This window comes from Lissotriton helveticus, chromosome 6 (genome assembly GCF_964261635.1).
Source record: "Lissotriton helveticus chromosome 6, aLisHel1.1, whole genome shotgun sequence".
Lineage (NCBI taxonomy): Eukaryota > Metazoa > Chordata > Amphibia > Caudata > Salamandridae > Lissotriton > Lissotriton helveticus.
The window spans coordinates 1,813,526,735-1,813,551,999 of NC_136067.1; the positions used below are offsets into that span (position 1 = coordinate 1,813,526,735).

Genomic DNA, 25,265 nt, shown 5'->3' on the forward strand with positions numbered 1-25,265 from the left:
AGCAGACATGGGGCAAGCTCTGAAAAAACACCAGCCTAGTACCTCTGAGATTGGGCAAGATGACCCTCGCAATCCTTCAGTATGCGGACGACATAGTGATCATGGATCATACCAGGGTGGGGCTCCAAAGAGCTCTAAAGAGTCTAATAGTGTATAATAAGGAAAACAGCCTTCAAATTAATCGGAATAAGACAAAGATAATAATCTATGGCAAATATCCTCACAAAAAGCAATCATCCTGATCGCTGCGCGACCACAGAATCAGGGCAGCCCCATCCTACAACTACTTGGGGGTATGGTTAACAGAGAGGGTAACAGCAGCTAAACACATAAAGGAGCTAACTCCGAAAATCAATAGAATAATTCTCTCACTTTGACGTTTGAGCCATTGCCTAGCAAGTCCATCTGCAGGGCCCATGTTGACAGTTTTCAGGGCAAAAATTAATTCCAGCAATTACTTATGGCCATTTAGTCTTCCCAGGTGCACTAGAAAAATCAATCACTGCAGCCCAATAAATGCTTACAAGATTGTGCTACAAGTGCCCAGACAAGCAAGGAACACCAGGTTAAGGTTGGAAACAAGACTAAATAGACCGGATTTGACACTACAGGGGGACCTAATAAAATATGATATCAGTGTGCTTAAACCCCCTGAAATTACTCTCAAACACTTTCTGAAACCGATTTTCAGTTCAGCTGGATCCCCATGGCACTCTAAGCTGGTCCAAGCAACACTCTCACTGAAAATAGAGGCAGAGAGCATGCCCTTACGTGAAATTCCATACATTGCCTGGGCTAATGCTGGGAAGCGATAAGTCCAGACTATCTCGTTTGCACTGGATCGTTCCTCACTCTGGTACAATTCCTTTACACTGGCACTGGACAATTTGTAAATCCCTCGAAAAGTGCAAACTTACATGCGAGTCCAACACTCAGCCGACGCTAGAAGGAAAATTCTGTTTCGCCTCATTGCCGTCATGATCCTGGAGTTCAACTCAGCATGGGTGCGAAAAGACAACACAGTCTCCTGATGGCTATATAATTACCATAGGGTATCCTGGTTACATCTGCTATGCTGCTGCTCCTTGCTGGCCAGTGATCGCCATTGTTTGCTACACCCCGACCTAAGGGAGAAGTGCTTTAGAACCTGCAGGGACGCTTCGGATTGGTGCTTCTCAGAAACTACTACCTGCTTACTTGCAAGAGCAGCCAAGTTTATTCATCAAATCAGAATCACACTTGACTTCCAGCAACAGGCAGCAGATGCCAGGGTCGCATTTAATTAGAAATTAACCCAGCCGGCGCCCTAGCTTTGACGGAAGCTTTTCAATCCAGGGGCTCTCTCACATGGACAATCGGATCATAAAGACTGAGTTGGGCCCAGTAGGAAGCATACCAAGAACTTCTATTAAAGACAACTTATGAACCTAACAGGACTAAGCAATAATGGCCACGAACGACCATTATAAAGGAGTTGATCTCACATTTTAATTAATTTTTAAATCTGCAGTCTTAAAAGGATACCAAGTAGCAAACAGAGCTCATGCAGGCATTGCGCATTTGTATTTGATTGCTGGGAAGCTCTACGTGGGAGGGTCGATGGGAGGAGGGGGTTTCTAATGTGTTTTATACTGTAAAGATTTTAAGTAATCGTACGTTAATAAAGAAATTCACTCACTCACATCAGCCAGGCTAGCTTGACTTCAGTGGCATGGTGAGCAGAGGACCCACGTCTGGGCATATCATTCCCACATGGGGTAACAAATGCAAAAAGAACAATTGATGGACGGAATGCTGAACAATGTGAAACATTCAATGATTTTGTGCAGCCAGGCCTTACGGACATCATCCAAACTTTAAACAATGCATGCCATATCCATGGATATATCAGAGGGACATAGCATAGATTGGAAAGCCACAAAAGATGCAGGTGTAAAGGAGTATCATTTACAGCTTGACAAGCAGAGTCCCTCATAATAAGGATCCTGTGTTGTGTACTACTCTTTCCAAGCAGCCAACACAGAGTGAAGCCTCTATCTTTCTTTATGCTGTTGTTGATGAGCATAAACACAAAAACATGTGTCCAGAAATTGAAGAACTGGCTGCATCCACCCTGGTGGATATTACTGGCGAATTAAAAAACAAACAAAAAAAACACACGCATGAACTCTAATGCAATGGGAGGGCAGGTGCTGGTTTGCTTCTCTCTCCCCCCCCCAACCCACTCCTCCCCCTTAAATGTTCGGCTCCTGTGGGGATTGCTTGTTTGACAGGCATGGGACGCACCCGCATCCCTTGGAGCGATACTTCACCTGATATACTACAAGTGGCATTTCATACATCCCCAAACCTACCATCTACTTTATACTGAAGTCACAAACACGTGTCCAGAAGAGCAAACACTGGCTGCTCCCACACTGATGACAAACACTTTAACACTTGTAATGCAAAACACTACGAACTGCATCTACCATAATGCAATGGGAGAAGTATGCTCCCTTCCTTTCCCCATTGATGAGTTGGATTCAAGAGTAGGCAGCTGTGGTATTCGACCGCCCTGGCATTAAGCAGTGTTGAAAGGTTTGGGCCTCTGTACTCGTTTTTACAAATCTAACACTACCTTGTCAAGCTGGTAAACTGGAACCCTTACTGATAGTGGTGGATATTCACAGTGCTTGAAATGGAAATATAAAATTATGGATACTCACCACGTAGAAGTAAATGTTTCCTACTGACAAGCACTTTCCCATTAAAAGTATTTTACCCTTGCTGAGAGATTTAGTACTGCTATACAGCCAGTCCTGAGTACGCCCACAGAGTACCTCTGACTCAGACTAGTCTCACTGCTTCTTGCTACCCCCTATTGTTTTCCATACCACGATTGTGACCCAAAAAATATTTTGCGGGCACATGTTTAAGATTAAGATGGTATTCTGCTGTGGATTCTTCCTGAATAATACATTTTATGATACACTGGAAAACCGGTGTCTCATATTCAAGTGAGGTTATCGTCGGAGCTGGTCGAGATGTGGATGGTATTCTTATGGACGATGGCGATGCCTCCTCCTATTTGGTTGGTGCGATCTTTTCGGATGATCTTGTAGGCGTCTGGGATGGCTATGGCGATGTCGGGCGCTGATGAGGCGTTCATCCAGGTTTCTGTGAGGAAGGCGACACCCAGCTGATCCTCTTCCTCACCAAAGACCCAAACACCGCCAAAACCAATCTACACGAAGGAATGAAAGAAGTAGCGGAATGGATGAAGAACAGCCGTCTAAAACTAAACTCGGACAAAACGGAAGTCCTCATCTTAGGATCATCCCCCTCTGCCTGGGACGACTCATGGTGGCCACCGGCCCTGGGTACAGCACCCATACCTACAGATCATGCACGTAACCTAGGCTTCATCCTAGACTCCTCCCTCTCGATGACCAGACAGTCAACGCCGTCTCATCTTCATGCTTCAACATCCTTCGCATGCTCAAAAAAATCTTCCATTGGATCCCCACCGAAACAAGAAAGACAGTTACCCACGCTCTGGTCACCAGCCGACTGGATTATGGAAATACCCTCTACGCCGGAACCACAGCCAAATTACAGAAAAAACTCCAACGCATCCAAAACGCCTCAGCCAGACTCATATTGGACATCCCCCGTCAAGCTCACATTTCCGGTCACCTGAAAGACCTCCACTGGCTTCCCGTCAACAAGAGAATAACATTCCGCCTCCTCACCCACGCACACAAGGCCCTATACGACCTAGGACCCGAATGCCTCAACACACGACTGTCCTTCTACACACCCACCCGCCAACTTCGATCATCCAATCTAGCCCTCGCCGCAATTCCGCGCATCCATAGGTCCACCATGGGAGGAAGATCCTTCTCCTACTTAGCGGCCAAAACCTGGAATTCGCTCCCCACTCACCTCCGCCTCACACAGAACCACCTCTCCTTCAGAAAGCAACTAAAAACCTGGCTATTTGATAAGTAATGCACACTCCCTCCCTCAAGCGCCTTGAGACCCTCTGGGTGAGTAGTGCGCTATACAAATTCCTGAACTTGAACTTAATGCGTAACCGCCAAGTTTCCATACTTGACTAAATAGGACAGCCCCATTTTTTTCTTAGAATGTTTTAAATACCTTTTGGGTGACCTCCCGGTTACTAAATTCTAAGGGGCCTATTAGGATGGCGGGCGGACCTGGGTCCGCCCGCCATCCTAGTGGGAACGGGACCGCCTGCCTGCCAAGCAGCGGTCCTGCACCCCTGATCATGATGCGACCACCACCGCTGCAGTCACACCTGGCATTATAACATTGAGGCGGGTAATGCTGGCTGCAGCACCTGCTGCAAGCTGAAACTCTCTGGAGGCTCTAGACCTTCACGTAATGCGGATAATCTACTGCTTGAACCTCCCACTTTCAAGAAGGAAAGATCGATGGCCCAATCCTTTTCAGGCAACGCAGTGAGAATATGGAACTCACTTCCGCCTCAGCTCCGGACCACCACCTCCTCCCAGGCCTTCAAAACAGACCTCAAAGTTCTCCTCCTCCAAAGACACTTCCAAAGTTAATTCATTCACTCTCTATTATCTGAAGGAAGACCTCCCATCACTGAAAACTCTATTCTCCATGACTATGGAAGTGCCTTCCCAGTGTGTTCGTGTGGTTGGAGTGTATGCCATTTATTGCAGTATTATCCTTGTTTCTGTGTTTGGTTCTCTTTTGTAACATTCATCCACCACTTTTCTCTTGTAACACACTGTTTGCTACCTTTCACATTTTGTTTGCTTTTGATACTTGCACAAGTGCCACCATTGCCTACGTAACGTTTGTTCTTGTGCCTCTGTGTCTAGCATATTTTGCAGTATATTACCTCTAAATGTACTTTGTTTTTCTCTTGTAACCTGCACACTTGTCACTCTTTCCTCATGTATTGCACTGTTTGCTACCTCATGTATTGTTTGCTCACAATTGTCACTTTTACCTCATGTAACTTATCGTCTGCTTTTGTAATTTGTTCATTTGTAATTTTTCTGTTCCTATTGTGAAGCGCTCTGACGCCTTCGGGTAAAGTCCACGCTATATAAAAACGCATAAATGAATAAATAAATAAATAAAAATAAAATGGTAAAATGCCATGTCGTGCATTTCCACGCGCAACGTGACAGGCACCGCGCGGTGCCTGCCGCCTTGTGCATGGACATGCACAGACGGGTACCATGGGTACCCCCGAAAGTGCACCCCACCACCCCCCGGGGGCCGGCAGCGGGCCCCCAAAACAAATCCTCGCTAGCCTTTCCATGGTGACATCACCGCCATGGAAAGGCCTTTTTCTTTTTTTTTTGCAGAGTTTTATATAGCGCGAACTAGAACCGAACCGAATCAGTTATCAGAGCGCTTTACATAGCACCAGTTACATTGCATGAGGACACACTTCCATTTTAGGCACGGGGAGATTTGGGTAAAACACGTTACAATGGTGGGACGGTCGCCACCGCTTGATAACTTAAGGATCAATACGTTGACTGAATTCGGAATGTATTCAGGAAACAGAACTTTTGTTTGGAAACGGAGGTTTTGTCACTCTTATTTAACCCAGTCCTCTCTGATGACAAATGTGCTATATAGATACAGTTTCTACTTTGTAATAATGTACAGGGAAAGAATTCGCACATGATGGAGCAGTTGCCTTTTTGCCCAGAAGATGGCAGCAGCAGCCAATCTTTATTTCACTGTTTTCTCACATAAACGTAATTTTTGACGTCCCAGACAAATTATATGAAACATGTGTGACTAATAAACACTTTGATAGTTGGGAGACGTTTTAATTTTACTGTTTTCTATGTTAAGAAGAATCCTTTTTTAAACAAAGCACAGTTGTTAGTTTTCCAAGGTTCATTATATTTTTTCCTGGCATTCGTTTCACATTTCAGTATTTTCGGACTAATAATTCAAGCACAATTTTGGGTCTACTATTCAAACACACAAGGGAAAATAAAGGAAAAAAATATTTTATAACTCTTTTACCACTCAGATCGTGTTACTGCGAATTCTATTTTCGCTTCATGCAGAGAGGCTCCTGCACTTTATAGGCACGCAGCCCTGGGTGAGAAACATGTTCGGTTCCTATGCGGAATTATCCGCGCTTTTAAGCACCTGCATTTATCAGTCAGCCCTCCCCTTCCGTTACCACGTTTTCCCTGTGGTATTTCCCCAGCTGCGCTGAATGATATTTCATTTTTATGGGAGTGTGTGGTCACCATGTGCTGCTGTCTGACCTATTAGAAAGTATTTAACACTTTCCCCATAGCAACGCCGTATGGGGAACCAGAGAAACCATATTAGAGGCGGAGGATAGCAGTCCTATGACCACCCCTGCCTGGGGTCAGTCAGAGATCTGAAAAACTTTAATTTCACTTACTACAGACATTTAACCTGCCATGCCGCGTTCGTTTTCATTTAAAAATACAATCAATCAATCAAGCAGTCAATATTAACAAAGGCCTCTCCTGTTAATAAAAAGTTTGTCACGCGCCACATTTTTTAACAACAGATTCCTATACCTCGCTCGCACATTGTCCTTGCGACAGTCATGACTCAATCGATCATAGAGTTCGAGGGCAGGGCATTAGGAACCGGTGTGTCACGAACTCCTTCCTACACCCGGCCATTTGCGTCAGCCTCATCTGCACTCCAGTTCACTTCACTTCACTTCACTTGCCATAGCCAGATCGAGCTCTTGTGCACGAGACTATATTCAATTACAATGGACTCACATAATAGCAACACGTAGTACCGTTTACTTAAAATTTCCATAAGCAACTAAAATGAGGTTAGAATTAAGGGCTTGAGACTGTTTTGGAGCATTGTTTCAGAGCAGTAGAACGTCCTTCGCCCAAAATGAACAGACCAACACATTATCAGTGTAGCAAAAAGAAGGCCACTTTATTTAGATCAGGTAAACTCTCTAAACTAGAAATACTCTTTATTTCATTATGTATACACAATTTGGTAAAATGGGCCAAAATCTTACACTTCTTACTTAAATGTTGAACTTTCTGACCAAAACCATCAATATATATATATATGTGTACCTTTTTCCAAAAACCTTGTTTTATTACCTTTCTTTCAGCTTGTATCCAAAAGGATGGGTAAGCCCGCTCCAGACTTACCCACTCCCCTTAAAATTCGCCCTTCAGGCCCGTCTTCCAGAGTCACCTGTCTAATAGTGGCATGAAAAACGTTTTTTTTTTTGTGTTCTTTTTGGGGTGGGCGGGTGGGATTTCGCCACCTAAAACCCTCTCCCGCCCTCCAGCCTGCCTCCTCAACAGGTAACTCGCGCCTAATGCGCAGCTACCAATTTATTTTTCCCCTCGCGCACTGTCCCCGCACCTCCCGCCAATCAGGCTGCGGGCCGTTCCATTTGGGCGAAAAACCCCAGGGGGAGACTGCTCTCGCTACGCTCCCCCTGGGGCACCCATTTTTCGAAGTCCATATAGAACTGATGACTTGATAAGATGTATTTTATATAAACTATTTCCAGAAGAGCTGTTGGGTGCATTAGGTGTTTGGGGATTGGTGGTAAGCATGCATGATAAAATGTATTTATTGATATCTGCTGTTTTTAATATAGCAAACTATGTTTAACACACGAACGCTGCCATTATAGTCCCACATCAATGATAACTGGCAACCAAAACAATCACACGACTTCGAAGAACATCACACGATGAAACACACAGAATATCATCAATGTAATATGTGTTTTTCTTATAGTGCACGTTTAATTCAGTGGTGCTTCTTAAGATCCTGTTATCCGTCTAATTTGACTGTGTTTGGCATACAGACAAGATGCATGCTATACTATGATTTAATTATGTAAGACCATCACTATACAGCAAGTTGTTTATTCCTTGTTCATGCCTTTCCAGGCTTCTCCAACAAGTTGCTCGTGAGTTACTGGTAGCTCTCCAGGTACCTGTAAGTAGCTCTCCTGTGTGCATCCCAGCCTACTAAACTAGAACCTTTTGCTTGGCTAATTAATATATGTGTACCAACATTGAAAAGTGTGTATTTGAGACAAATATGTGTGCATTTTTAGAACTCTTAAGCTGATGTTGTTGAGAGAATAGTTGAATTTCCAAAATACATTTTAAGCTGGTGTTTGAGTGATAAATAATTTGGTGTTTGAATCAATCAGCCAGGGTTTATAAAACACAGCTACTCACCCATGTGGGTCTCAAGGCGCTGAGGGCGAAGAGGGGCTGCTGGTCTGTCTGAGCGATGGGGTTCAGTTGAAGAGGTGGGTCTTCAGATCCTTCCTGAATTCGGTCAGCAATGGGAATTGTCTGAGGTGGAGTCTTGGCAGCGAGGTAGGAGCAGGATCTTCCTTCGGTTCTAGTTTTGTGGATCCGTGGTACGGTGGCTAGGGCCAGCTGGGCAAATCAGAGGTGTCTGGTGGGTACATAGAATAAGAGGCAGTGGTTCAGGTATACTGGTCCTGCGTTGTGGAGGGCTTTGTAGGCATGTGTGAGGTGCTTGAAAGTGATTCTTTTGTTGACTGGGGCCAGTGGCGTTCTCAGAAGTGTTCAGTGATATGGCTGTGGCGGTGAATGTTGAGGACCAGTCTGGCTGCAGTATTTTGAATGTTCTGTCGTTTCCTGAGGAATATCTGGGTGACGCCGGCATAGAGTGCGTTGCTGTAGTTGAGTCTGCTGCTGATGATGGCGTGGGTTTTTATGGATTCCATGGGGATCCATCTGAAAGCCTTTTGAAGCAGGTGAAGTGTGTGCAAGCATGTTGAGGAGACGGCGTTGATCTGGCGGTTAATTGTGAGCGAGGAGTCCAGTATGATGCCAAGGTTTGATGTGTTGTCCGTGGGGGTGGGTGGAGTTCTAATGCGGAGGGCCACCATGATTGGGTCCCAGAATACGGACATAGGTCTTTTCCGAGTTGAGTTTGAGGCAACTGTTTTTCATCCAGGTGGCAATGGTCTTCATCACACTGCGGAAGTTGTTTCGGGCGGTTGTGGGTTTGTTGATGAGGGAGAGGATCATATTACTAATATTATTACCTTTGTGCCTGGAGTGCTGCAACTATGACTGTTATGTATTACTCAGATAAAAACATTCCAAATTGACCAATCCTTTCCTAAGTTACTACTGACAACGTTGCTTGATGCACTGAGTTGATTACTGGTGCTAATATTGCATCAGGTGGCCACTAGTGTAATATTGTCTGACGTGTCACTATCACAAAACTGCAATACTAAAAATATTAGTAGCTTGAGATGATAATTATTGAATATATGTAGCTCTTATTAAACAAAAGGTTTTAGACACCTGCCCATATCAATGCAGGCAGCCCTACACCTAGATATATCTTTCCACCACAAACCTTACTACTGATATTTGATCTCACCTGATTCTCTTGTGGACTACCCCACCTGCACAGGCTTACAAGAAGGAGCCAGTCCTCACTAGTGTCCTCTTTAGTCTTTGCAAGCTAGCTTCATATTGTTTCTCTGTCACCCACAACCTTGTAACAAACGTGCTAAAAAAAATTGATTGTGATTCACAAATGTAATTAAAGCATCTTTTTTGTTCCAGTCCTTTCGAAGAATAATAGCCTAAAATGTACTTAGAAAGTTGCCACAGCATCTGAAAGTGAGTCAAAGAAGTGAATTAGTTCCTCCCCTCACTTGTATTGCACAGTCGCATGATACCACTGGTATACTGAGGATCCTAGTCTAATGGTGCTTGCACGATCCACTAGCACCAGGTAATGATCCACAAATATGGATGATGAAGCCCAAGTCGCTGCCTCACCTGTATCTATGATGATCACCCATAGAACCTCAGTGTAGAAAATCCATCTTTTTGCAGGGTTATTCCAGGTTTATTTCCATCAATATCTAGAATTGTAACAGCTAGGCAATTAGAGCTTGCTAACAGATTCCAACTGCAAGTACACTTCCCTAAACATTAACTGTGATTTTGAAAATAACCCCTCCGCTGTGGGGGTAATTCATCCGCTGTGCTGGGGGAAGGAGGGTGCGCACAGCGCCCGTATGCTCATGACGAGCTCAGCTCGTCATAAGGCATGGCGCTCCTGTGCTCATGATGAGCTGAGCTGGTCACAGGTGCACCGGCTCCCGTGGAATGCTCAGCACAGCAGGGGAATTCTCCCGCACCTGAGCGTTCCACGGCTTATGACGAGCTGAGCTCGTCATGAGCACCGGAGCACCGTGCCTCATGACAAGCTCAGCTCGTCATGAGCATGGTAAAGGCTAAACTGACATATTTGATCCTTTGATAAGTTAGATTTAATATGCATACACGTGGTACAGGTTGCACAAAGGGGTAATCCTGCATGAGGTAATTTAACCAATTTACACCTGAAACAAATGTAATCTGTGTCTACAAACAGCCGCATGGATTCATAGGCTTACAACTGTGTTTAAAAAGAAAATGAGACCCATTTTTGCAATTATAATACCGAACTTAGGGGCTCATAAGATGGCAGGCCGACATGAGTCTGCCAGCAATCGTTGCAGTGTTTGGGACTGCCCACCAGTCATACAGCGGTCTCACCGCTGCAAAACAATGCGCCCGCCATTCTAGCAGGCACGTTCTGGGCATTTAACTTTGCGGACGGTGCTGCTGGCTGCAGCACTGTACTCTATGTTAAAATGTGATGCTGTGCATTTCCTTGCACTACGTGGCAGACACCACACGGTGCCTGCCATGCAGTCCAGGGAAATGCAGGGGGGTAGAAACCAGAATTTTCCATTTCCAGCTGGATAGGGTCACTGCCTACAGGCACTCAGTCAACGAAAGGAATCGCTTTTCCACATACATTTGATCACACGTTGAAGTCTTCAAACTCAATTCATTTTTCAAAGAGTTTTTTGATCTCTGTTACAGTGATTTCCACATTTAATACAGTCATAGGTGTTCAAATTATAATCATATGAATTAATTTTAATCAAACATTTTGTTAAATCATGACAGGGTATGTGTTTCCCCTATGCATTTCGTGACCAGCCCTTTGTCAGGGGTTTTTCCCTGAAAACAAGTAAAGCAAGACACATTCAACTTAATCCAACAATCTACTGAAATACATTCATTAGTGCTACAGTACAGAAAATTAGGGTGGTGACTAAAATTGTGAGTGTGATTTATTGGTTAATATTGCTGAAATGTGAAACAAAATAAAGCATGCAGTGAAGTGCCGATGGTGGGCTCCCGCAAGCCATGCATTTAGACGAAAACGGCGGTGTTTATGAGGTGGAGAAAAAATACGGAACAATGTTGTCGAGTTGTAGCCAAAAGTTTCATATATTGTGTGCGGAACGTGCAAAGGGTGAGCATAGCCGGTTTAACCCAAAGAGTGATAATGTGAACGGAACCAACATGCCGATCGTGAATGTGGTCGTGTTGACACATTAGACTCAAAAAGTACCAAACTGTAGGTTCGCGGTTGAGAGGTGCTAACATCAAGGTAAAAAAGGTGCCGGTTGCGTACTACAAACACATCATACCTGTGAGTTTTCATGTGTGTATAGCTCTCTGGTCTCAGAATCCATTGCGAATCTTGCTCACGGTGGTATATAGCGGCTATGTTGGCCTGTGGGTTTAAGTCCCTGATGTTGGTGCTACTTCCGGCGCAGCGTTCTTACGACGCTCAGTCATGTGATAACTTTGGACCACTTATGTCTTATAGCAGATTGTATACGTCTTTGAAAAATAGATTGAGTTTGAAGACTTCAAATTTATGTGGAAAAGCGATTCCTTTCGCTGAGTGAGTGCCTGTAGGCAGTGACCATATCCCGCTGGAAAGGGCAAATTCTGGTTTCTTCAACACTGTTCGCCTAAGGACAGAAGGCGACAGCCTACAGACCCAAATCTAAAGAATACTTGAATAATAATACTTTACAGATTGTAAACTTGAGCACAAAACGAGTGCGACGGAGCTTCTTATTCCAATTAAATGCAGCGGGGTACCATTGGTACCCCGCAGTGCAGCAACACCTCCCCCCAAAACAAGGGGCCCACATACTCAATCCCCGCCAGCCTTTCCATGGCGATTCTCCCGTCATGGAAACGCTGGCTGAGGCTAGCATTGAGATTTGGTGGATGGTGCCTGCTAGGCACCGCCACCATTCACATACATTAGTCCGCTCTGCCAGGCAACCATGACTATTGCCTGTGGCGGAAACGTGGGGGGAGGTCTTTGCACCCGCCGCGCTTGCGGAATGATTTCCCCCACCATTGTGATGTGGCAGGGGACAATTGCCAGTTGGATGGCAGAGGGCTCGCCACCATACGGCTGGCGGTGGTGGGCCTTCCGCCATCCTAATCGGCCCCTTAGTTCTTTGCAGATTAGAAGTAAATGTAAATAAAGATGTTTGTACAGCTGCTTAATGTTCAAATCTGAAATTTAAGATGTAACCTTACTTACATTTTAAAAAGTAGCATGGAATTTGAGGTCACATTAAGCAGAAAGCCTGACAATTAGAACTTTTTTCTATACGTTTTTTTGATAGCTTCTTTTAGGAAATTAGTACACATTTTATCCTCACAGCATGTCATTAAATTAGTATAACAAAATCAATGGAAACAATGGAGCCTGGTTATCCAACCTGCAAGTATCGCTTTTGTAAAGTTATCATTTAATCTGCCTGCCATTTAATCTTCTCCTTTTCCTCTGGGAAAGCCTCCAGTGGCTCAGAATAATTGATTTAATTTACACTCCATCATCTTTAGATGAAGGGTGGTCAATGGCCACATATCAAAGACTTCTCAGCACAAAGTATTTCATCTAGTTCAATTCACACCAATTCCACTCCCACCTCCATAGGTGCCATAACACTTGCCCTCTTTGTGAGTAACTGGCCTTTCAGGATCAGAGTAGTCCTTCCCAGCATGGCATGTGAGGAGATATGCCCATATTGCTTGGAAGTTTTATTTGCTTCCCCTTGAAGCTGTAGTTTACCAGCCTTGGGCAAAGATTGGATAGAGCTACAGGCAAATGAACCAGATTGATCAGGTAGTTTAATACCCCACACTGTAACATGCAGCGATCTGTAGGGTATCAGTTTGAATCTTGGAAAGGCAAACACAGCCTTATACATTTTTTACGGCAGTAACTGAGTTCCTTTAAATTGGATAATAGTAAAACCTAAGTTTAATGGCAATGGGAAACATAGAACAATCCTAATTGTGGTTGGATGCACTAAATAACAATATATTGTTACTGTGCTAAGTTTAGGGAAATATTGAAGCTGCCACCTTTGCAACCAGTATAACAAGGCACTCTGGGTTAGAAACAGCAGAAAGGTAGTATGAAGCACAAAATAAGGTATTTCTTACTATGCTAGTTTAGGGAAAGATTACAGCTGACATCTCTGAGCCGTAGTACAAGGCACTCTGGGATAGCTGCTACAAAAGGTTCCTTGTTGAGACTGAAACTAGATTACTTTGTAGTAATGTCTAGACAGGGAAAATACAATAGATTTAGGGTGAATATTTCTGTAATGTCCCCAATCATAACTGAGTTCACCCTTTAAAATCTGGTGCAAAGCACTCTGAAGGGATAAAGCTGACCAGATCAATTATATAGAAGGGAAGAAGATTGCCTTTTACATACTGGAAGAATTCCTATCTGCATGGAAAAGGACTGCGGGGAAACGGTCTACTGCTTTATCCTGCACTTGGGACCTGAAAGTCTACTCCAAGGGCAAAGAAAGACAGCCTTCAGTTGACCCAGAGGGACAAAGGGATCCAGCTCCTGACCAACGTAGGCAGCTTCATGTTGGAATGACTCTCCTAAAGATGGAGGGTGTAAAGAGTCTTGGAGACAGAGAAAGCAGTACTTGAGAGAAATAAACCAGCAAACCATCTTTAAAAGGACATATGGTTGTGGGCCTCACTTTAAATTGTAAGAAACCTTTTCATAACTCAAACCCATGGCCTTGAGAACAATTTCTAGTTTTTTCTAGAAACTCAAAGGTCAGTTTTCAAGCCCCCTGACACTAAGGATCAGTCAACGTGCCCGTCTGAATCAGAAAACCAGTTGTACTGCAACTATTTCACAACCCACTAAGCAATATTTGAGTGAAATGTGTTTTAGGTAACAATCTATCCTATGAGGCATTACGGAGATAGTCAGTAGAACCCCAGATACTTTTTCATTAAGCATTAACACATTCAAGAACACTAGAACTCAAAGGATACATTTTAAATATTTTAAAATCGAAATCCTAATTGAGTGCACACAATGTGAATTGCACCCATAATGAAGACAGATAAAATGGCAGCAGCTACGTTTACCAGAAGCGTGAATAAGAATAACCACTCTAACATGATTGCTGTTTTGTACTTATGGCAACTCTACCCTCTTCTAAGCACTGATCTAATTATTGCACAAGAGAAAATAAAACCTATTTCGGATGTCATGGATTGTACACACCTACATACCTGTTTGAACAGTAGAGTTATATGTTCAATGAAATAGCACAGTCCGCTATTCTCATCTCACTGGATCAGCTGCAGAGATAAGTCAGTGAGTGAAGGCTAAGGGCTACCCACCCCAGTAGCCTTCAATTGTGACCGAAGATATGATTCTCTACTGTCCTGTCCAGTGTCACATGCATCAAGATTGCCCTATACCCATCACCCTCGGTGCTCAACTTTTATAACATAATCTTATTGTTGTTAGAAACACTTAGCATAAACAATTAACAGAAAGTAGTCTGATGCTCCTTCAATTATTTCACTGTATTCTTCTGACGAACAGCATTAAGTGAGACATGTAGTTGTCTCAGTAGCTGTAGTTGTAGCACCTCTTAGAAATCAATAACAAGCTAATGTGAAATTAAGCAGTAAGCATTTAGAATAATTACAAAGCATAATATGCAAACTTAATGTGTGTCATGTTAATCACATATTTTCAGAATTGTACTAACCATATTCGTATTTAATTGATTAACTGGCTGTAGGAAGCTGGCTCTCTATATAGTGTACCAAAATAAAGTACACTGTACAGAGAATCCAGTGGATAGCTTACTGGTACACAGAGGTCAAAGTAAATAATACTAGTGCTCTTTTGTGGTAGTATGGGTGAGCAGTTAGTCTGATCAGAGGGTAGTTCTAAGCATTTGTTGTACTCGCAGAGGCAATAAATGAGACTCACACTGAAAAAATTCAAAACCAATTCATAAATGTAATATTGATTTGTAAGTATTTTTTAAGACCAAGATTTTTGATCTACAATAAGTACTTTAGGAGATACAGTTTTTGAGAGATCAAAAAATATATCACTTTTGTGTGCAATTACACACCATTGAAGCCCATGGCGAAAAGTAGACAAAAGCATCTAAAATCAGGCAATGCTTTCAAGAAGGTCACCTTCTCATTTTAGGTCGATAGCAGGGCCAGGTTCAAAGTTCCAGCAGCAGAAGATTGGAGTGTCCCGGATTCGGCCAGGAGCTGGGTGCTGCAGGTGTTGGTAGCAGGTGCGGTACGACGAAGGTGGCCACCTAGAAATACACTGCACAGGAGGACTTAGAGGTAAGTCCGGTGGGTCCCACTGGAAGTAGGAGTTCTCAGAACCACAGGAGCATGGGTGGTTCATCGTTACCGGGGCTGGTGGGGCAGAGGGGCTGGGTGCAGAGAAGATAGTTCAGCTGGACATTGTGCATCAACAAGTCCTCGTGTCAGGAGCTGGCAACTTGTAGATTTGGCGCCAAACATTTCTTCTGCAGCAGGGCTTCAGTTCTCAGGCATCAAGTCCTGGTCTTCTTTTTGTCCATCACTTCTAGGTTTACGGTCTAGGATTGCCACCTAAATGCTGAATTTAAGGGCGTTACAGGGGGAGACAGGTAGTAGCAAATGGGCTACTGTAGCAATGAAAAGTACACCATTAGATCCTTGTAGTTAGATTCTTTATTAAACCCCCCAGCACAGAGGAATACGTCATACAGCTATCAAGACACAGAGCTTCTCTAATAACAGCTCTCTAAGAATGCACATACACATATAAACAATTCTGGAACATACTCAATGTTCAACACAATACAGAGATCTTAAAGTGATATACTTACACAGATCTTAAAGTGATATACTACACAATCCCCCCTTCTTAAAAAAAAACAACAAAAAAACAAAACAAAACACAAAAATAATAATATTAAGTACAATCAAACAGCTCCAAACCTTTAGGTTTTTTACCAATTCTTCCAAGTTTTGATGACCGATTCGTTAGGCACAAAGTTAGGTACATCCGATGACACTTGTGAACCTTCCTTAACCCGAGAACTATCCCCCGATATAGGAACACCCTCATGAATGTCAACACCAGAAGGTGAATTATCACAAGAGATATCACCATCCTGAGACTCATCCACCGTAATGTCCCACCACCAAGATGACAAATTTTTGCACATCTCTGTATCTTTGTTACTTTGAACATCACCACGGGATACAGGTGCAAGACGACTAAAATGCCATACCTCACCATTTTGTAATAAGGCAGTATTGTTCATAACTTTAACAACCATTCTGGGTTCACTGTGCTTACTCTCACCTTTTGTGGTCTTCCTGGCACTCTTAACTCAAACCCATTGACCTTTGCATACACTGGCCTCTTTAGTTCCATGTTTGGAATCATAATAGATTTTATTCTTTGTCTGTGAATCCATAATGCTCTTTCTAACTTTAGTTAAATCACAATTAGTCATGCCACTTTTATCCATCCAACCCGGATTGATCTTAGAATGTGGAATTCTACCTCTCATTAATGAAAAGGGACTTTGATTTGTTGAGCCATGAATGGTACTCCTATAAGCCCACAGCAATTTCTTCAAATTAACATCCCAAGATAAGTTACCCTTAGTTGCCAACTGCAATACTCCTTTAATACTATGGTTGGGTCTTTCCTCAATACCGTTCCCACTAGGATGGTAAAGAGCAGTAAACCTTTGTTGTATACCTGAAGCTAATAAATAGTTTTTCATCTCCATGGATTTAAATTACACACCATTGTCTGATAATATATACTTAGGAAAGCCTTCCCTTAAGAAAATCTCATCTAGAAAAGTAATGACAGTTTTAGTATTAATCACATTTACTACACTGATCTCTAACCATCTTGAAAATGTGTCAATTAAGACTAGGATGTACTTCTGAACTCCATCTTGCCAAGTGACAGGACCCATAAAATCAATAGCTACAACCTCCCATGGAAATTTAGGACAATCAGGAGGAGCTAATGGTGGATTAAAAGTTTTAAAGGTTTTATCAGAGACTTCACACTGTACACATGATCTCACACATCTTTCAACCTCTACATGCATCTTAGCCCACCAATAAAGTTCTTTAATACGAAGTTTTGTGCGAGTAATCCCTGAATGTCCTTCATGACAAAGATCAATGATTTTTTTTTAAGTCCTTAGGTGGAATGATTCTATCACCTCGTACAACTAACATATTGGACATACTAAGTTCATCTCGAACTTCCGAAAAACCTCTTAAATCATCATTGATGATTTTCTTGTCCATGCCATTCCAACCTTTGACAATCAATTGTTTCAAAACAAGTAAAACTTGGTCATTGTTTTCCGCTTCGAGCCATTCTTCTTGCGTAAAACTACCTTGAGTTTTATCGAAAGAAATATGTGCAATAGAAAAATCATTCCACTGATTTTTATCTAACTCAATTAGCGGTAATGACATACGGCTTAAAAATCAGCCGTGAAGTTTCTTGTGCCTGGCACGTATTGCACCTCATACATAAAGTCTTGCAGCCTCATGGACAACCTTGCTATCTTTGCTGTGGCATTGGTAAGACCATCCGTTGTAAGTAACTTCGTTAGAGGTTTATGGTCACAGCGAACAATAAACTTCCTTCCCCACAAAAACTTCCTGAAATGCTCTAAAGCCCACACCACAGCAAGGGTCTCCCTTTCAACAACTGCATAACGTTCTTCTGTGGGAGAAAGGGACCAAGAAGCAAACACTATGATGACCTCTTTGTTGTTCTCATTGATTTGGGTAAGGACACTACCCAACCCCTTGCCACTGGCATCAGTTGTGACTATAGTATCAGCATTAGTATCAAAACCTTGCAAACTAGGAGCCTGTGAAATCGCCTTTTTAATTTCATCAAACGATCTCTGGCACAGTTCACACCAATTAAATTGTACCTTGTTCTTAAGTAGAGACCTCATAATATGGGTTTTTTCTGAAAATCTATCTACAAACTTTGCATAAAACTCAGCAAGTCTTAGAAATGATCTAAGATCTTCTTTAGATTTAGGTGCAGGAGCATCTTTAATTGCACTCACCAAACTAGACTTTGGCCTTATACCAGATGAGCTAACTTCATGCCCCAGGTAAGTAACAAACTTTTTTCCGCAAACTTACACTTGGAAGGTTCTGCTGTAACTCCCTTATTATGCAAAATATCCATTACCTTCCTCAAACGCTCATCATGTATCTTCTTGTTTGGGCCCATAATAAGTATGTCGTCCTGAAAAAATACTACGCCTTGCATATCACCAAATGACTCATGCTTAAGCCTTTGAAAAACGGCCGCAGCGGACGCTAACCCAAACGGCATGCGGCAAAATTGAAAACACCCAAAAGGAGTGCAAAAGGAAGTAAGGTGTTTACTCATAGGCTGCAAGGAAATTTGATGATACGCACAAGACAAATCGATAGTTGAAAACCATTTAGCCCCTTTGGTCAAGGTAAGCATCTCATCGATCCTAGGAAGAGGAAAGCGATCAACAATTGTATTATCATTCAAATACCTTTAATCTATGCACATGCGGATTTTACCATTTGGGCGTCTGGCGATAACGATCGGAAAAATCCAATCAGATGCCTCTACAGGTTTGATTATTCCAGCATCTAATAATTTATCAATCTCTCTCTTTACTTCATCACGAAAGATGGGTGGAATGTGACGAACCTTATGCACTTTTGGAATAGTGTTTGAGTTTGAGTCTAATTTTGTGTGAAAAGCCTTGGAGATTCCCAATACTTTCATTGAAGACTTCTGGAAATTCTTTCAAAACCCAATTCTTTGTGCTTTCAGATTCACACATGACTAACACCTGTTCTGGGCTATTAGGATTAAGAATTATGTCAAGTGAGCATTGATCCTTCCAACCCAAAACAGGTGGTCCATCTTTAGCTACATACAGTTTGCATACAGCTCTTCTACCTTTAAATTCAAACATTAAGGATCATAATCCTAACATTTCAATTTTTTGTCCAGTGAAACTAGCAGGAATTACATCTGTAGGTTGAAGTTGCGGCCAATTTCCCTTGTAAATTTCTTATCCCAAGTAGATTTGGGTATTACAGTAAACGGAGATCCAGAATCCTCTGCTACTTGTAGATCTATACCACCAAAGGAGACTATACATAAAGGTTTGTTGCTATCATCACCAGTAATATTTACAACTACATGTCTCGCTTTGTTGCTTGAAGGATCGAACTCCTCATCACGATAATCCTCATCATTATCTGATAAGTCAGAGTCATCATTAGTTACACAAGTTACTCTTGTTTTCTTTTGAAATTTTCTTCTACATTGTTTAGTGAAATGACCGATTAAGCCACAAACCGCACACCTTGAAGACTTAGCAGGGCATTTATCAAACCTGGCAGTATGTGATGTGCTACCACATCTGTAACAAGCGAAAAATTGAGTAGAGTTATCTTCTTTCTTGAAACTAGGATTTTGGTGTGGTTTCCAATTTTGAAAATGTTGATATTGTTTGGACTGTCTCACATTAGTATTCTTGTCTCTCCTTGTGTCATTGATCTTATTAACAGTTACTGGCTCATTGGAAGAAGAGACTGCTTTGGCACATCTATCTGAAAGCTCTGCTTTTTTAACTAATGTGATAATGTCTTTGAGACATGCATCCCCTTCTATCCACTACTTGTCTTGGACATTCTTATTCTTACTACACATCACAACTTGATCCCTAATCATTTCATCATGCAGGGGTCCAAACTTGCACTTGATGGCCAAATTCTTTAGAACAGAGATATAATCTTCAATGGTCTCATTTGTATTTTGTCTACGCTTATAGTAGGCGCGTCTAGAAACCGCGACACATACAATTGTGGAATAATGGTCATCAAGATCAGCTATAGCACACTTAAATACATCCAGATCTCCACTTCTTTCAATCTTTTGCATCTGTAAATACACTCTGAGACCTTCAGGTCCTAAACAATGCATTAAAACTCTTTTTTTTCTTTCTGGAGACATAATACTGCCATTATCCTCTAGAGTGGCAATATAATTCAAAAAATATTCTTTCCAATCCAACCATTTGATATTAGGTTCACCTGGATTAACTAAAAACTCTTTTGGATCACTCAAGGTAATACTCATGTTACTCTGTGAAGAAGAAGCTGTCATAATACTTGTGGAAGCTGTTCTTGACTCTCCATCCATTTCTTTTTTTTTTAACACAAGAACAAATGCATAGTAAAAACTTGTAATCTTACTGTATACGAACGATGAAGTCTGGGAAAGCACATGTTAATTCCTTAAAATTGCTGTTGTTATCATGTGTAAGAACGGTAAATTATAAGCATTTAAAAGTACAGGTTAACTGCTCGATTTCCTGTTGATACACAATCAAACATGTTATAGTGAATTCTAAAGAAGAACAGGTCAGTTTGTCTTCTTGACCTTCACAAATCACTTATGAATGAAGTGGCAAAATAGACTCTGGGGGTGGGGAGGTGTTATTTAGAGGTGGACATTAAAAGGGCATCGGCCAGAACTCAGCCCAACCCTTCTGTCCTCATGTACGGTAAGGGATATTATCTCCATATGGCCTATTTATCACAGGGCTGCCAGATTTACAATAGGGGTGAGCGTAACTGCCGTAATTCTGTGTACTGTAATCACTATCGCGATTTTACGCAGAATTATACAAGAGTAAATATGCATTTAGCGCTATTTCTTTGTGCAAAAACGCCCCCCTCAGGTCCAAAATAGATGTTAGGATGCATTTTGCGCTAAGAACTAATGCTAAATGTAACAGAACACAAATAGTGAGGGAGAGCAGCCTCTCATACTCTCTAAATATGCTCTTGCTGTAGGATTTCTTCCCCCCAAATTACTCTTAGTTACGCAAGCAGGAGTAACCATGTAATTATCAGTAGTTTGGAATCAAAGAGTCATGCAGAATTACCAAAATTTCTCTGAATACTCTGGCATAGTAAAATTCTGCCCAGGCCTAATTTACAGCTTTATTTATGATGGGCCTTTTAGCACTGATTTTTTTCTGCTTGGGACCATGACTGGATAATGGCTATGCTGCACATGACAAAATGTGAATTGTCCTAACTCACACTGAGAAAACTGTGGGTTTGAGACATTAGTTGGTATTTTGTTTGGAGTCTGTTTTCAGAAAGCAAAAAACATGCTGACTAGGCTGTTAATGCATGGCATCTCATCATGCATTCAAAGATTTGCTGAACGTTCTCCTGCCATGTTAGCGGGAATGCTTTTGACAAAAAGTCACAATTGAAAGCAGCAGGAGGGTCTCTCAATTTGATGATTGGGCTGTCCCTGGATTGTCAGGGGTGGGTCCTCCTTCAATCTGTCATTTTGTTGACCCCTCTGCCAAACTGTGACATATGCAAAAAGAAGAAAGAAGAAGTTGATGGACAGAATGCAGAACAATGTCATACATTCACCCCAGTACAGTGATCTGGGCCTAAGTCCATTGTTTACCTAAACTAAACTGGGGTGGCATGGTGAGCAAAAGAATGATCGATTTAACTCAGATCTCTTGACTGGGGGTGAATGTTTTGATTTGTTCTGCATTCCGTCCATCAATTATGTGCCTTAAACTGTGACATATGGCCTAATTTAGAGTGACAGATATCCCGTCTGTGTGCCTTATTAGAAGTATCAAAGGATATAATGCAGATGTGAAATCAGCCGGCCAGTTCCCTTTTCTCTTGAATTGCTAGTTTGGTTAGTGCATTTATGTGGTTGGACAGTATCTTGTCAATAATGATTGGTGAACGTCTAACATACTCCTCACACATTCCATCCTGAGACAACTCTGTTTGCTTTGCATATTATCACCAACTAACTTTGGGGAAGAATTCCCTAAACCCTACAGCTTACCTGTCATAGACACCTGGGTCTGCTCTTCCGTTGTCTCTCGATGCTGGAGTACCTGTAATGAGAAAGAAAAATGAAGTGTGAGAACGGACAAGACCTACCAAAGGCAAAAAACAGTGGCATACGGACTACTCTGTCTCTGAACAGGAAGACGGGGCCCTGACAGCTGCAAACCAATCAGGTGACAGAGAAGGAGAGGATGGTGAGAGGGAGGAAAGATACAGCAGGAATTCTAGACAGGAGGAAGGACTGACTGGGATGCAGGAAGATTTCGATTGAAGAAGAGACAGACGACGGGAGGACGTTGCCACCAATCGAAGTCTCCAGAGATGTGGACCGAGGAGTGGTAGACGCCATTGGGGGACACTGTTCGGCCAGCTGCAAATCGGGGGAGAGTTGCAGCATTGTGTGGAGTGACTCAGGAAAGGGAGCAGGAAGCAAGGAGGGGTTATTTCCTTGAGCACAATGCATCTCTTTTATCATAAGGAATCCATTATCGTTGGTGTCGGGTGCAACTAAAGCATTTTTGCTTTGTTGTTGACATGGGTGTCTAGCACCGGTCTGGGGTATTCTTGTAGCTATCAAGAGTATCCTGTTATTCAGGGAAACAATCCATGCTCCGGGTGACACTGAAATCCCTGAATCGTTTTTAGTTGAAAGCACTAGAAAGCACCAGAGAGATTACGAGGACAACTGTACTGAGTGGGGCTGTCCCAGGCACATGGCTTATCTTGGCATGTTACCCCTGTACTAACCACCTTCACGGGGGAGGGTGGCAGATGAAAACAACAGGCATATTGAACACTTCCTTACCGTTTTTTTCTTTTTTGAGGTTACTGGCAGCGCGGTCCTCCTGGAAAGACCTGTAACAAACAGAAAAGAGAAGGAAGGAAACCCCATCATCAGTAACATCATAAGAAGAGAAGAACCTGTCAATCCTAAGAAACCACATATACAGATACATATTCACCAGTTTGACTCTATGACAATTAATAAACCACCAAAATTCAGAAACATACTCAGCCTCCGCATCCTTATATCCACCCATCCCTCCTACAATAATGTTGTGTTTTAAAGAAGTGGACTGTTCATTTTCTCAAATATTGTAACACTTATCAAGACCAACACGCAACCAAAACATCGTTTTAGAGCAAACATTTTAAAATCATAGCTGTCTAAGATGTCTCTGCCTACTTCAACAAACAGGAAATGACATACAGGAAGAGGAAGTTGGCCAATTTGCTTTCTGAGCCATCCTCTCCATGTAACTTCCTCCTTCATGTTGCTGTTCCTTTGCCAAAGCTTGCCCCCAACATGGCTGAGGGACATGACAAGAAGGTCCCCCCTCACTTTAAAAAAAAGTGAATTGAAAATCATCACCTCAATCAATCAATCAATCAATGCATTTCTAGAACGCGCTACCTACCCGTGAGGGTCTCAAGGTGCTACGGGGGGGGGGGGCGCTACTGGTCGAAGAGCCAGGTCTTGAGAAGTCTTCTGAAGGCCAGCAGGTCCTGAGTTTGTCGTAGGCTGGTGGGGAGAGCGTTCCAGGTCTTGGTGGCGAGGTAGGAGAAGGATCGGTTGTTGAGGTATGTAGGTCCGGCGTTGTGTAGTGCTTTGTGTGCATGGATGAGAAGTTTGAAGGTGATCCTCTTGTTGACGGGAAGCCAATGCATGTCTCTCAGGTGGGGTGTGATGTGGCTGCATTGGGGGACATCGAGGATCAGGCGTGCCGAGGCGTTCTGGATTCGTTGTAGTCATCTCAGGAGCTTGGTTGTTGTTCCTGAGTAGAGAGCGTTCCCGTAGTCGAGCCTGCTGGTGACGAGGGCCTGGGTGACGTTTTTTTTCGTGTCGGGAGGCATCCACTTGAAGATCCTGCAGAGCATTGGGAGGGTGTTGAAGCAGGATGCAGAGATGGCGTTGACTTGCATGGTCATGGAGAGGGTGGAGTCGAGGATGACCCCCAGGTTGCGTGCATGGTCTGTGGGTTCCGGGGCTGTGCCTAGCCATGTGGGCTACCGCAGATGATCTCGGTGGTTTTTGAGTGGAAGGGTGGGAGGCGGACGCTCTGTGTTCTGCCGGAGAGGAAGGATGTGGTCCAGGCCAGGGCCGTCTCTTGAATTCCGGCGTCATGGAGGCGTGCTGATAGGGTGCGGTGGCAGACTGTGTCAAAGGCTGCTGATAGGTCCAGGAGGATGAGGGCGGCTGTTTCTCCTTTGTCCATTAGGATTCTGATGTCGTCAGTGGCGGCGATGAGGGCGGTCTCGGTGCTGTGGTTGCTGCGAAAACTGGATTGGGAAGGGTCCAGGATGTTGTTGTCTTCGAAGTAGCGGGTTAGCTGTTTGTTGACAATATTCTCTGTCACTTTCACTGGGAACGGGAGCAGGGAGATGGGCCGGAAGTTCTTGAGGTCCGTGGGGTCCGCCTTGGGCTTCTTAAGAAGGGTGTTGATCTCGGCGTGCTTCCAGCTTTCCGGGAAGGTTGCTGTCTCGAAGGAACTGTTGATTGTTTTCCGGAGGTGGGGGGCGATGGTTGTGCTGGCTATGTTGAAGACGTGGTTAGGGCAGGGGTCGGATGGGGATCACCTAGTGAGTCACCTAGTGAATCACCTAGTGAGTCATTGCAAGTATCGTCAGCTTTATTGGGGTCCTGATACACACATGATCAGTGCAACACGGGCCCAAATCTGGCAGGACATTGCCACATGCTGCAATGCAGTGGCTGTCCACTACAGGAGGAGGAGCTCTTTTGCAAGCACTGGGAAAACATTCGTCGCCAGGCCTGTATTTCAGGGTCTGTTTTGATGTCAATAACAATATGTAATATTATAGGCTGACATATTGAGCATGGTGACAGCAGAGATGTGTGAGAAGAGACATTCATCCACCCTGTCAGTAATTAATAAAGATATTAGATCCTTAGGCTAAGGTTCAGAGACTGATCTTATCAGTGTGTACCATCTGTCTGCTGTGTGGTACTGGTCCAGATGTTGTAGCACTGCTAGGAACAGAAGTCGATGTTGTGGAATGTAGTTGATGGGAGAACAACACAGGCCTTTAAAAGTTACAAATAAAAGCATTAGTATATAT

At 43.1% G+C, this 25,265-nt stretch overlaps 1 long non-coding RNA gene across 2 annotated transcripts in view; it reads left to right on the top strand.

Moving 5' to 3' along the window:
• Positions 1-25,265, top strand: part of LOC144761906 (uncharacterized) — a 207,427-nt gene that overhangs the window by 157,473 nt on the left and 24,689 nt on the right. For both annotated transcript variants that reach the window (XR_013595942.1, XR_013595941.1), the window contains exon 2: positions 15,427-15,575. This is a non-coding gene — a long non-coding RNA (uncharacterized LOC144761906). The remainder of the gene's footprint in view (positions 1-15,426; positions 15,576-25,265) is intronic.